The 14,941-nt window shown below is 33.3% G+C and overlaps 1 protein-coding gene across 1 annotated transcript in view; it reads left to right on the forward strand.

The window, feature by feature from the left end:
• Positions 1-14,941, forward strand: part of LOC149130124 (uncharacterized) — a 292,428-nt gene that overhangs the window by 192,831 nt on the left and 84,656 nt on the right. The gene's annotated exons all lie outside the window — the stretch shown is intronic.

Consider the following 14,941-nt stretch of genomic DNA (forward strand, 5'->3'; position numbering starts at 1 on the left):
GAATTGACTTCTGAAATAATGATTTTGTTGTTATGACTATTACTATTATGTGTCGTGTTATTAATATTGTTCCCTATATTATTATTATTAGTGTTATTATTGTTATTTTGGTAATGGTTAATAACGTTTGGTTCTATGATATTACTGTTTGAACTCACTAGTGGATGCAAAAGCCTCATATTGTGTGCAGATATTATCTGTGAAATGTTCTTCATGTTAGAGAAACCGAATTTAACCTTGTGTGTATTTATGACTTGGGAGTAATGAGAGTGTTTAGGAAAGTTCTTATTTATAGCGTTTTGGAACTGGGATACCAAGTTTGTTTTTACATTTTTACTGTAAGGAAGAACTACCCAGACATATTTATTAGGTTCTGGTTTAGAATGTTTTCCGGTATTGTTTATAAATAGTCTTCGTTTATTGTTATCGTTGAGACAAGGTTTTATTTGACTTTTATTTCCCTTATTTCGTGAAAGGATGTTAATCTTGTTGCTATCGTTAGGTAATTTATGGTTGTGGTTATCTTCGTATTTATTGTTATTATTTAAATTAAAGGCTTTATCATTATAATTATTGCTATTAAGAATATTATTATTAATATTATTATTACTCATATCGGTTTCATAATTAGAATCTATATAATTAACCTTTTCTTTGTAACCTGCTTTTGATAAAGCTAAGTTGTAAAATTCAGCCTCCTTATTGAAAATGCATTCGTTCGTAGAAAGATTGGATAGTCTAAGAGAAATATTTTTGACCAAATTTCTCGTTACTGAGTTTGGATGATTGCTGGATTTACTGATATATTTTAGGTTAGTGGAGGGTTTATGATACGGGAAAAATGTTTTAGTGTGTAGATCTAAAGTGACGTCCAAGAAGTTAGCTATAGATGTTTCATCTTCAAATACTATACCAAAGCCCATTCTTCTAAAAAAAAACCTAGCTAATTTATTTTTAACTTTTTGTATTTTTTGATTTGTGGTGTTCTCTAAGTATAATAGACAGTCGTCTCTGTATAGACCACCCTTAACATTTGGGAATTGGTCTTCTAATTCGTATAGAATGAATGTGCATATTAAGTCAGCAATTTGAGCTGAATCGGAACTTCCCATCGGGACGTCGAATCCTTCTGGTGTGTCCTTACGTATCCATAGTTTTTTATTAAACTTAATTATGGAATTTCTAGCTGCTTTAATGACTTTAAACTCGTCTCTAGGCATACCCGCCTTCTTGTGAGCAAACCAAAGTGCTTTATTTAAAATAATGGGGTTAATTGAGGGATAGAAATTAGAAATGTCAAATTGGATAAATTTGGCATTGTTTTTGTTGTTAATATTGCGAAACCAGTCAACTACCTGCAAAGAATTAGACCATAAACTAAGTTTTAATTTAGTGTGTGTATATATATGTGTGTGTGTGTGTATATATATACATATGTATATACATGTGCACATATGTATGTATGTGTATATGTATATACATATATATGTATATGTGTGTGTGTATCAGTATGCATGTATATGTGTGTGTTTGTGTATGTGTATTTATGTATGCATGTACGCTCTTACACATTGATTGGTATGTGTTGTCCAACCCACTATCCGGCAGCGTCCAATTCTCTAACGGTTTTTTCAAATGAATCAAGTCATAACCTTATCCATCTATTGTTTTCATAATCGGTCATAATGTCTTACGTTTAAGATGATTCCCATGCTTTCACTGATGAGAAGGTTACAATTTTAATATCAAAGATCCCTATGGATCACACAGGTTGTAATCCTTTGAAACATATGTAGGAATAAAGTATGCAATTATAACATGCGTTTTCTCCAAACCTTAAATTCTTAAATATACTCAAATACCCAAAATTTCAAGGAGTTCCTGCCTTAAAAACAGGAACTAAACCACAGTTATTTTGTGTTCTTTGCTACATTGGTTTCTATTAACCCATTTATTCAATCAGAAGAATTTTTATTCATTAAGATAGAAGAAATACACATAATTATATATATATATATATATATATATATATATATATATTTTCAGTAAATTTTGTAATCGTTACCAATATAGCATAAGACTTCACCCCAAAGGATCATTAATTAGATTCCTTAAGGATCGTTCTCATTGTTTATCTTTTCAAGGTTTCAAATTTGTATATTTAAAAGGATAGAGATTTTCAACACGATCGATTTTTATTCCATTTATTCATTATTTACCATTCGATGTCAACATTTCTGTGCTCAACTCTATCCAACGACTGATCCGTTGGATGTCTGACGTTTGGCACTTCCTCAGGAATGGCTTCCATTAGAACAAATGACCAAAAAACAATTATCGATCAGAACAGATTAGTAAAAATTATTTAAAACTTATTTAACTATACCGTTCCTTCCGCCATGCTGTCTTGCTTATGTTTTGATTATGATATACAGGGGAGGTAACTCCTTAATCTTTTCTATTGTTACCGCTCTCCTGTGAATGTCTGCTAGGTTAATTTATTTTATTTATTTATTTATTAATATATTTATTAATTTATTTATTAATTTATTTATTAATGACTATTGGTTATCCCCGATAGGTAGATTATTTTTGTTGCCCCTGGAAGGTTATCATTGCTATTATTTTAATTTACATTACTACTGTGTCTCATTATTGGGCTAAGATAATTTTATCCCGAAATCATTGCTCCTAGGAATCTTTTCAAGCCCCATCACTGATATATTCAATAATCTTTCAATATATTATCATTATTTGCTATTACCATTATATTCTATAGGTTTTATACTAAGATTTGAACCTCATCTCTTCTTACTAAAATCCCCAGTTTGTTATCTTATTCCCAGTTCCTATTTTAATTTAATATCTATCCTTATCATGGTTGAGTCATGCACTTATATTCTGTTTAGAGATCTAACAATTGGCTTTATTGTACTGTACTGTATTACCCGCTTCACTTCTCTTCTTTATATCCAATCTATACTGAGTTGTTCCTAGGTCTGGGTAGCAAATTCCCAGCCGCCGCTTACATCTTTATTATAATTCCTTCTATATGGTCTGCTTCCATCCTTACTATTGTGTGTGCTCACAAACTCTTCACCTACTATTCTTCTTCTTCTTCTTCTTCTCCTTCTTCTTCTTCTTCTTCTTCTTCTTCTTCTTCTTCTTCTTCTTCTTCTTCTTTTTCTTCTTCTTCTTCTTCTTCTTCTTCTTCTTCTTCTTCTTCTTCTTATTATTATTATTATTATTATTATTATTATTATTATTATTATTAATAATAATAATCCTATATTTAAACTTATACAATCTACACCTATAGGCTGCACAGACTATAGTGTCGCAACCTAGGGTTGGTCTGCATTATTACAAGTTAACTCCTATTAATGGATAATTTGGGGTTCGGAGTGACATATTTTTAACTGACCCATTAACTATAGTAATCCCTTCCTTAAATTAGAGCTACGGTGCATTTCTGGTTATAGTCAGGTATCCATTGTAATCTAACTTAATTTTCTAATTCCACTAAGGTTCAAGTGCATCTCCAAACTTCCACTAGTACTTTATGCATCAGTCCACCTAATTACATGACCTAACTTTGTCTTATAATTTAGCATGTATTTATATATACCTACACACACAGACACACATACATATACACATATACATATACACACACACACACACACACATATATATATATATACATATGTACATATACACATGTACATACATATACACATATCCTATAGCAACCCTTATGCTAATGCTATCATTGGACTCTATACCGTATCATTTAAGCCTGATTTTCTAGGGCCCTTGCTCCTATTCTTACATATTTGGTGTGACCTGTCTATGTGCTAACTGCTATGACGAGATTCTCTGTGACTCCCTCTCATATCCCAAATTCATTTAAACCAACGAAAAGTGCTCCTTAAGATGTGTGTACATTTCAGAGCATTATTCGTTAATTTGTTAATCAATTTACCCTTAGAGAAGAGTATGCAGTAGAGTTCTGTCGTACAGAGCGAACAGTACTTTCTTTCTCTCTCGTATGGCATTGATCTTGCTACTATGGACCATTCTAACGAATACGGCTTATTATTTTCTTTGAGTTCCCAGATGTATTTGCTAAGACTAGTGTTTGCTATTTTCTTTCTATCTCTAAACATCGTGAAGTGATTAGAAATTCTCTTACATACCTGTCCCGATGTGCAACCAACGTATTTCGTGGTGCCTGTTTGGGTTTTTACCTTACACTGATATACTATATTTTTTACTTTCGCGTTGGGTCCTTCAAATTTTAATCTCCTAGGGTTTACCTCATTTACTGTGATTATGTTCTTACTGTTACAGAATTTACCCCTATTATTAATAGTACCTCCAGTATTATTATTATTATTATTATTATTATTATTATTATTATTATTATTATTATTATTACTATTATTATTATTATTGTTGTTGTTGTTGTTATTGCTATTATTAGTATTATTATTATTATTATTATTATTATTATTATTATTATTATTGTTCAGTAGTTTTATTTTTATAACGTGCTTTCACTTCACTACCGAGCGCAGCTCTGTGCGCCTTGGGTATGTGCTGTGGTTTGCTGTGGTGCTCTTATGTTTACTGTATTGAAAGTGTTTTGCGTAGAATGTGTGCAGTACCCAGTAGTGCAATTTTCTGTATGTTATATATATTTGTCTATATTTACATTATTTTTCTTCCATATTTTATATGTATGTGTTGTTGTGTTTTCGTTTTTTGGGTAGAGCACTGCTGTGAAATAGGCGTATAGTATCGAAATGTATTCCTCACGTGTCCATTTATGCCGTTTTGGTTTTGTTTGCGGGACATGAGGAACAACGTCCGGTCCTTTATTTTGACGGTCATCGTTTTCGTAGGGTACCGGTTCGTTTATTTCTGTTGTCAGATTATTTTGCACGTTCAGATCTTCGTATTTTTTTCGTAACAAGCTTACAGTACGCACTTCTCGGTTGTTATTCTTGGGTGTAATAATACCGGTGTTATTTAATCTGTTTGTAATTTGTTTGTACATGGTGTTTTGGGGTTCGAAGATGGTTTGATTTTGATGTAACACGTGTGTTTACGATCGCTGTGCGGGTAGTGGAGGTATCAAGTTAAAATACATCATTATATTTGGAAAGATAGAAATAAATTTCAATGAGTATTACTTACTCGGATATAATCCAGCCCTTTGTCAGCTATTTTTTGGCTCAATGCGATGTCTTTATTTCCGATGTTTTTGGATAAGTTTCGGAGCAGTGATTTATCGTTCTCACATGTTAAACTTCCCCGGTTATTATTATTATTATTATTATTATTATTATTATTATTATTATTATTATTATTATTATTATTATTATTATTGTTATTATCATTCTTATTATTATTATTGCTATTTATATCATTATTGCTATTTATATCATTGTTCAAATTCTCATTCACCCCTGTTTCTTTAGAGTTAAGTATTTTAAGGTTATGCGCTGCTATTATTTGTGCTATGTTCCTAGTATTTGAAAACCCAAACCTAATTATGTGAGTATTGATAATTTTACGATATTGTGAGCTCCTTGGGAAGTGCCTACCTATCACCTCTCTAATCTTTGCTATCAGGTTACTCTTGATATTTCTCCCAAATGGGATTATGAACCAGACTTTGTTATCCTTATTATTATCATCATGGTTATTAATATCGTTTAATAAATACAAAATAAGGGTTTTGTATGATCGTGTATAGAGGAATATATTATTTTATTTAAAAGAGTTCCAACTCTGTCTGTTTTTTATGTTTTATTTATATTCTTGTAAAATTTATGTGGGATATAGAATATGGAATATATAATATATAATATAAAAAAAGATGGATGGTACAATGAAATGAAGTATTGAATGTCTTATTGAGTATATGGAACATGTGTTATTGAATATATGAAATATTGAGTGTTCAATATAAAGGATTAAATATACGTATTTTCTATACATTGTGGTATTTTATCATGGCCGGTATGACAGACTGTAGCGAAAGAGTGGCTATGTGGTAAGTAGCTTGCTTACCAACCATATGGTTCCGGGTTGAGTCCCACTGCGTGACACCTTGGGCAAGTGTCTACTACTATAGCCTCTGGCCGACCAAACCCTTGTGAGTGGATTTGGTTGTGAGTGGATTTTGAAAGAGGCCCGTCGTATATATGTATATATATGTGTGTGTGTGTTTGTGTGTGTGTGTTTGTCCCCCTAGCATTACTTGGCAACCGATGGTGGTGTGTTTACGTCCCTGTAACTTAACGGATCGTCAAAAAGAGACCGATAGAATAAGTACTAGGCTTACAAAGAATACGTCCTGGGGTCGAATTTCTCGACTACAAAGGCGGTGCTCCAGCATGGCTGCAGTCAAATGACTGAAACAAGTAAAAGAGTAAAAGAGTAAAGAGTACGAGTAATATATATATATATATATATATATATATATATATATATATATATATATATATCCACATGCACATAGGGAGAATTCACAAAAAAAAACCCCAAAAGACGAAGACAAGTGATGTAGAAAACAAACAGATATATTAGTATAACGCTCGGGAAATGAAAAAGTCTTTAACGTTTCGAGCCTACGCTCTTCCACAGAGAGGAACACGGAAAGAAACAAGGAGAGAAAAAAAGAATGTGTAGTGGCTAGCGATCTATCAATACATCTGTTTATCTAACAACTTATATTTCGTAAAATTTCGCGCATGAGAAAGGCAACAAATCGCCCCTCCCCACTTTGAATGGGATATTCCTATCTTAAAAAGTAATAATCGATTATCTCGGTAACCATGGGAGTTGGAGGGCAATAAAAATCTGCTGAACATGAGCGGACCATGCTGCCGCTATGTGCTGAATTTGAAGCGATTCCACTGCACATTTCTCGAGTGAATCTGCCGACACTCAATCAATCAATCAATCAAGCAATCAATAACACTGCAATTTATAGTATAGATGAGAATGTATGTGTGTGTGTGTGTGTGTGTGTGTGTGTGTGTGTGTGTGTGTGTGTGTTTCCCTAAAACTCGAGAACTACACAACCAATTTCATTCAAATTTTACATATGCCTTACATAGGGTCCCGGTTGTGTTTTAGTCAAAAATAATTTTTAACTTCTTGCATAGTTCCAGCCCACAGAAACATAATATCTCCTCCACTATTTAAGTATTACGTGTCAAAAGTGAAACAAAAACACTCATGTCAAATACTTTCACGTTAAAAATGAAACTATTCCACTAACTGAAACAATCACATTTCAATACTGTAATGATACTTTCACTTTAATGGTGTATATATATGTATATATATATATATAGAGAGAGAGAGATAAAGAGAGAGAGAGAGAGAGAGAGAGATGTATATGCATACATATAGATGTATATGTACACGTCTATGTATAGATATGTATATAGATATAGATATATATGCATACATGTATACGTATACATATGATTTATATAATTTATATACACATATGTATACATATGTGTAGATGTATATATATAGATGTACATGTAATATGCACACGTATATACACATATATACATGCATACAGATATCTATACATATATACACCCATCACACACATACACATGCACACAAACACACACATTAGTCATTTGTTTTATCGAAAATTACGGCAACAGTACTGAATGGATCTTTATGAAATTTGGAAATTATATTCTATGCATAACTTGCCATAACCCCCATGAAAATTCATATATTTTTGATGTTGATGAAATTTTAAATATACATATTACGCAGAAATAAACTAATATTTCTAAAATTTCTTCTTCTTAGAAGTTACAAAGACCCCTTCATGGGGACTTCACACCCACAATTTAGTCATTTTTCCTAAGTAAAGACGAATACAGTTGTACTATTGGAAGCTATAGGGTCACCCGAACATAACAGAAGAGCATTATTTGTAATTCAACGGTACAACAGTGTAAGACTATCCTTTCAGATATACTTACATTGTGATTTCTGCAATGTGGTGCATAAATTGTCAAGTAAATGAGACTCATCTTTGCCTCCACTGATTCACTTGCAAAGTGATGAGTAAAATTATTTCGTTGCAGACCTCCTTTGAGTCTTTTTATTATCACTGCGACACACATAGTCCCCAGTTGGTAACATTGATTTCAAGGCCTTCCCAGATGAGTGACTGGTTGTTCTAAGACAGTTATTGATTGTAAATTTATTCTGCACAGTTTTTCAAACTCCAGAGGCGACACTTTTATTTCCCTTTACTCCAAACATCACACGTTATTTCAATGGGGTCATGCCCTTCCAATTGCTATACATCCGTAATGCATCTTACAGCTGTACCTGTCACCTGCATGGTGAGGAATCCTACATTAGGGAGTAGTAACGACTAGGCTACGGTAGCTGACTGATTATCGTGATCATTCGTCTTTTGATTTCCTGTAGCTTTGCTCTCTTTTACAAACCCAGTGAACATACATATATTTCCTATTTCATAGAAATTCAAACAATACATATAAGACCTAAGTTAAAAAGATTCCCAACAATTCAACTTCTCTGGTTGATATTAACACACCCACCCCCAATAGGGGCCTTAACTCTCACATTTTTCAGCTCCATGATCTCCATTTTTCAGGAGCAAAATCTTTTTAGGGTCCATGTAGTGTCTCAGGCCCAAACAATTTTTAACTTCTTGCATAGTTCGAGCCCAAAGCAATATCATATCTCTTCCACTATTCCAGTATTACGTGTCAAAAGTGAAACAATAACATCACACTACTGTAATGTCAGATACTTTCCCTTTAACACTGAAACTATTTCACTATTTCAGTATTACCTGTCAAAAGTGAAACAATAATATGTCGCTACTGTAATTTCAAATACTTTCACTTTAATACTTCAATTTCATACTGAAACTATTAAATTGAGACTATACTCTCACATATATACAAGCATACTATAAGACCCAAGTTAAAAACATTCCCAACAATTCAACTTCTCTGGTTGACATTAACACCCCCACCCCCAATAGGGGGGGCCTTCATTCCCACATTTTAGAGCTCCATGAGCTCCATTTTGCAGGAGCAAAATCTTTTTTACAGGTTCCAGAAGACTGAAATTTTGGAATATGCGCATAAAGATCAATAGTATGGGATACATGTCCATGATTAGAATTTTTTAAGGTGTGTAAAGAGGGAAACAGCCCTCATGTGCAATTTTCATGAAATTCGAATCATATGTATTCCAGTTCTTTACAGAAAATATAACAGAAAAGTCTCATTCTTCAATTGCATGTAAGACGGTCAACGCCGGGTATCTCTACTAGTTTATATATAAAGGTGACTTCTGCGATGATAAAAATATCTTCCACTGATTACTGATGTTGCAACGAAGGCTTTGTAAATCTAATTCAAATCACAAATATTTTGAACATCTATTCTTTTCTCATATTTTAAATGCATGTGTGTTTTTCATTCATACTTAACGTGGTGACTTAAATCTGTATTCTATCTTGTATAATAAAATACCGGTAAAGCGAACAGAACCTTCGTGAAGAAGAAAAGAAAGCCTTACAAACACTGAAGAATGACAAATCAATCATCCTAAAAGAAAGCGATTAGGGTAGGGTGATAGCAACCATGGACAAAGACTACTATAAAGATAAAATATTGGAAACAGACCAAACCTGCTACAAGGAAGAACCAAGACACCCGGAAAAAGTAATAATGAATACATTCAAACGTCTAATGAATGAATACCAACGTTCATTCACAGACAGAGAAAGATTATTTATCAAAGAGAGTAATTTCTATGGATCACCCAAGATCCATGAATGCTCCGAAATACAGAGAACCATAAATGAACAGAGGAATCAGCACATAAAAATACTAAAACCTACTGACTTCAAATTAAGACCAACAGTTGCTGGACCTTAAACCCCCGGAGCCAACTTTTGGATATACTCCTCAAACCGTTATACCCGAGATGACATGGATTTCCTCAAACACATTCCACCCACTGTCCCAGATCGTACTATACTTACAGGCTTTGACTAATCTTTATACTAATATACATCACACTTTGGGCCTGGAAGCAATCAAACACTGGGTAGAAAAACATAGCGGACGGATGGACGAACGCTTCAAAACGAACTTCATTTCCAAAGATATGCACACCTTGTACTAGAAGACAACACGGGTGTTATGATCTACAGTCACACTGTATTATTTGTTCCTTTCTTATGGGCAGAATCGATAGAGCAGATATATAGCGAACTGGATTACTAGCAAAATGGAAGCTATTCTTTGTTTAAAAGTGGAGGGGCGGAGGGTACAATTTGCCTGAGTTTGCATGAAAGTGCTTTCTGCTCTTAAGAAGAATCACAAAATATGTATTATTTCACCGTATAAAAGGGGGTTAATACGATTCTGCCCCGAAATTACTTTTTCAAAATTTTAATTCATCCCGTTTCGACCGCAATTTCTTAATTTGTAACTTTTCTAATTTCTCTTTTCATCCACGTAGAAGAATTTAGAGATTACAAATCTGCGAAATAAATATTTTTAAAGTCTAGTTTTTCTTAAAGAAATACTCAATGTCCCTTCCTCCTCGCCCACCCATCACCCTTTTCAAAAAGCTAAAACCTCCTAATGTTTCACTTTTGTCTGATGCTTTACGCATGCGTAGAACTGTATTGAAATAGCAGACATAAAAAATACCAAGGAAGAATAAAATTTATCGGTTAGTATTCTCTCTGTTTTACTATGTGGATTAGCAAGAATAAAATTTAGAAAAGAGTAAAACAAAAATGAAGAAATTGGGGTGAGGAGGGACAAAATTAAAATTCTGAGAACTTTTTTCGACGAAATCTTAAATTCCTGTATCGAAAAGATAGGAATCAGAAGAAATTTAGGAAAAGAATAAGGTAGGGGGCGCAAAAGTCACCTAGGACAGGCAAGAAACAACAGATAGAGGACAGGATTTCTGGGAAAACTTCCTTTTAAGTTTACATCGGAGATCAGATTTTTAAATACGTTCATCACAAACATAAATTTCAAAGTAGAACAGGTCATTTCATTTGGATTTGAGCTGTAATTTTGTGTGTGAACACAACAAGAAATAACATAATGCGTACAGAAATTTTACCTAGATCGAATGTGTGTGTGTGTGGGGGGGGTATGACAAAGGAAGTTATTTTTATAGCAATCTTTCGTTTAAAGCAGCAAAGGTAGCAGCTTGATCATTTGGTCAATCATGTGGGATCGTATGGCTATCCGTTAATTTCCGTAAAATTCATTCATCTCTTTATGCTTTGAAAAGAGCAAAAATTGAAAGAGAGGAGAAAGTGAAAAGGTGAAGTTTGCTTTGAATAGAGAGCAGAAAGATAGGAGAAAGAGAAAGATATAGGTAAGTGTATATGAAATGAACGTGTGCATATGCATGCCCGCATGTGCGCAAGACAGAGAGAGAGAGAGAGAGAGAGAGAGAGAGAGAGAGAGAAAGAGAGAGGGAGAGAGAGAAAGAGAGAGAAAGAGAGAGAGAAAGAAAGATACAGTAAAGGTGTGTGGTTTCATGCATGTATATTTTGCATGTATGTGTAAGTGGTACTGATATGAGAGAGAGAAATAGTGTGTGTGTGTGTGTGTGTGTATGTGTGTGTGTGTGTGTGTGTGTGTGCATGTGTGTGTGTGTGTGTGTGTGTGTATTTCCTCATAACTTACAGAAATGGATGTTTTATAATAATGCGGAGCGACATTACTTTCATTATTCTCGTAAGGCAACACTTTGTAAATTTGGTTCAAATTCTTAGTGTGAAACTATTTTCACTTTCTAACGAAATCTGGTCATTGTAGAGTAGTGGCTTTCAAATGTATAGAGCTGGTTGTTGAGATAACGTAGAAAACATATAAATGAAAATAAAGTTATTTGTTTGCAGAAAGACTACTGAATCTTTGATAACCCATACTTCAAAATCGGCAACTCAATTTTCGAATAGATAAGAAATATATATACACACACACACACACGCATACGAAGCTTCCTATATATATATATATATATATATATATATATATATATATATATATATATATATATATATATATATATATATATATATGTATGTATGTATGTATGTATGTATATATATATATATCAAGGAAGAAAGAAAGATAGATAGATAGATAGATAATATAATATAATACTTGTGTTTTAGCGACTCTCTCACCATATTTCCACACGAGTGCGTGTGAATGTGAGTGTGCGTACCACCTTCCGTCGTGGATATTAAGAATATAAGTGTGTGTATGAGTGTATGTGCATATGTTGACTTCTGAATGCGTATATTCCGTGATTTTTAAGTCTCACCCTCACAAGTTTGCGATCTATCTCTGAATTATTTCTTGTCATTTCATGAACACCTTGATTTTCAATTCTTCTTCTTCTTCTTCTTCTTCTTCTTCTTCTTCTTCTTCTTCTTCTTCTTCTTCTTCTTCTTCTTCTTCTTCTTCTTCTGCTTCTCCTCCTCCTCCTCCTTCTTCTTCTTCATTATCATCATCATCATCGTAATCTACCTTCTTAATTCTTCCTTTCATTCAAAGTCACAGTGTTTCATATTGTATCACAAATATTTTCCATATAATCTATTTTACTCTTTCTTTACTGCTATAGAGATCTTCGCTCCAACAACATTGCAACTATCAAACCAAATACATTCACGGGTCTTTCGAATTTACAGACATTGTAAGTCCGTTCAGTTTCTTGATATTATTTTCTGACAATGATTTATTTCTTGTCATTTTTTTGAATACTTTTTTCTGTTTTCATTTTCTCGATCAACTCGATGTTCAATGTGTTTCTTCTTCTTCTTCTTCTTCTTCTTCTTCTTCTTCTTCTTCTTCTTCTTCTTCTTCTTCTTCTTCTTCTTCTTCTTCTTCTTCTTCTTCTTCTTCTTTTCTTCTTCTCCCCTTCTTTTCGTTTCTCTTCTGCTTCCCCCTTTTCTTCAGCGTCATTTGTTTTATTTTTTCTTGCTTTTTTCTAAAACCACACTGTTATATATTGTATCACAAATATTTCCCATATAATCTATTTTACTCTTTCTTTACGGTTATAGATATCTTCGCTCCAACAATATCTCAGCTATCGAGCAAGGTACATTTACGAGACTTTCCAATTTAAAGTCATTGTAAGTCGGTTCAGTTTCTTGAAACAATTTTCTGAAAGTAATATTTGCTGCTGATATATACACTCCTAAACATATAAACTTTCATACTGCACCAAACAAAATCAATTCAAATTTGGGGACCGAAAACGAGTTAGGAAGGGACAAAGAGAGAGTGAGAGCGTGAGACACAGTGAGAGAAAGAGAAAGAAAATGCGAGAGAAAGTGAAATAATAAAACAAATTCGATGTTCCTTCATTTCATTTTCTTTGTTCCCCCTCGGGGCACCATAACTCATATTTGATCACCAAATTTCAATAATCTTTATTTGAGTTTGTAACAGAAATGGTAAGGTTTTGTGAGTGTACATGTTTGCATAAAAAATTATTTGCTGAAGTGTTTATATTCATATATAAATGCAGTTCCGTGTGAAATGTGATTATATTAATACTTTATTATTATTATTATTATTATTATTATTATTATTATTATTATTATTATTATTACTATTATTATTATTATTATACCTTATATTTTTTTTCATTTCTTACTTCAATCTTGTCTTTCGTGTTTCTATATTGACGTTCAACTTTGACTTTTTCATTCCCTTCACATTATTTATATGATAGATCAACAGAAGAGGAAGCGGAAAATATATATACGAATAATGTAGTTACATCTCTTCTCTCTGTAAACCTGAAATACTTCCAGCACTTGTAAGTTGGAATATTTGGCCTGATACATTTTAACTGATGATATATTTGTCGTAAGAGGGTGTCTGGTAATAAAACTTCGTTCTATCAATTAAGCGATATGAAACTAATAATCTCTCTCACCATATTTCCACACGAGTGCGTATGAATATGTGTGAATATAAGTGTGCGTATCACATTTCATCGTTGATATTATGAATATAAGTATGTGTTATTTACATTATTTACATTTGACGGATATTTGTCCTCATCTTGTTTGTTGTTAACACATGGGATGGAGTACACGCAGTTTTTGGTCATATTCTGTTCTGTTGGTGGTTTTACCCGAAGGAGATATTTGCGAAGTGTTGTTTGCTCTTGAATACTGCCCTGATGTCATATGGGCTGCATATCTTTTGTAGCTGTGGTAGGTTATACAAAGGCGAAACATGTTGCCCCCTCAAAATAAGGGTAGAAGAACATCGCAAAGCTGTGACACGAGGAGATATTGATAAATCGGGTATAGCTGATCATGTATGGCAAAAAGGAGACCACATCCCCCTGTGGGATGAAGTTAAAATGATAGACAGGGAACAACACTGGAAAATACGAAAACTAAAAGAAGCAGCACATATGCTAGGACACAACAACCTCCTAAGCAGACCGAGTGCAGATATGAATAGCATATGGGAACCGGTATTGAGGAAGGATAGAAAAATAATAGATTTATAAGCCCTAAAATTCACTCCATAATTGCCCACGGGCATATGGCATAGTGGTTAAGAGCGCGGGCTACTAACCCCAAGATTCCGAGTTCGATTCACGGCAGCGACCTGATTAATAATAATTATTATTATAATAATAATAATATAATAATAGTAACATCGTTAGGAATGAGAACCCAGGTTCAAAATTTCCCCAAGACACCTGACGAAGGCTGGAGGGTATATGAGCCGAAACGTTGTGTTAACAACCAGAATGAGGACAAATATCCGTCAAATGTAAATAATGTAAATAATTCCTCATCTCTTAAATATAGAACTGT

The sequence above is a fragment of the Octopus bimaculoides genome, chromosome 30 (assembly GCF_046866305.1).
Source record: "Octopus bimaculoides isolate indiv1 chromosome 30, ASM4686630v1, whole genome shotgun sequence".
Lineage (NCBI taxonomy): Eukaryota > Metazoa > Mollusca > Cephalopoda > Octopoda > Octopodidae > Octopus > Octopus bimaculoides.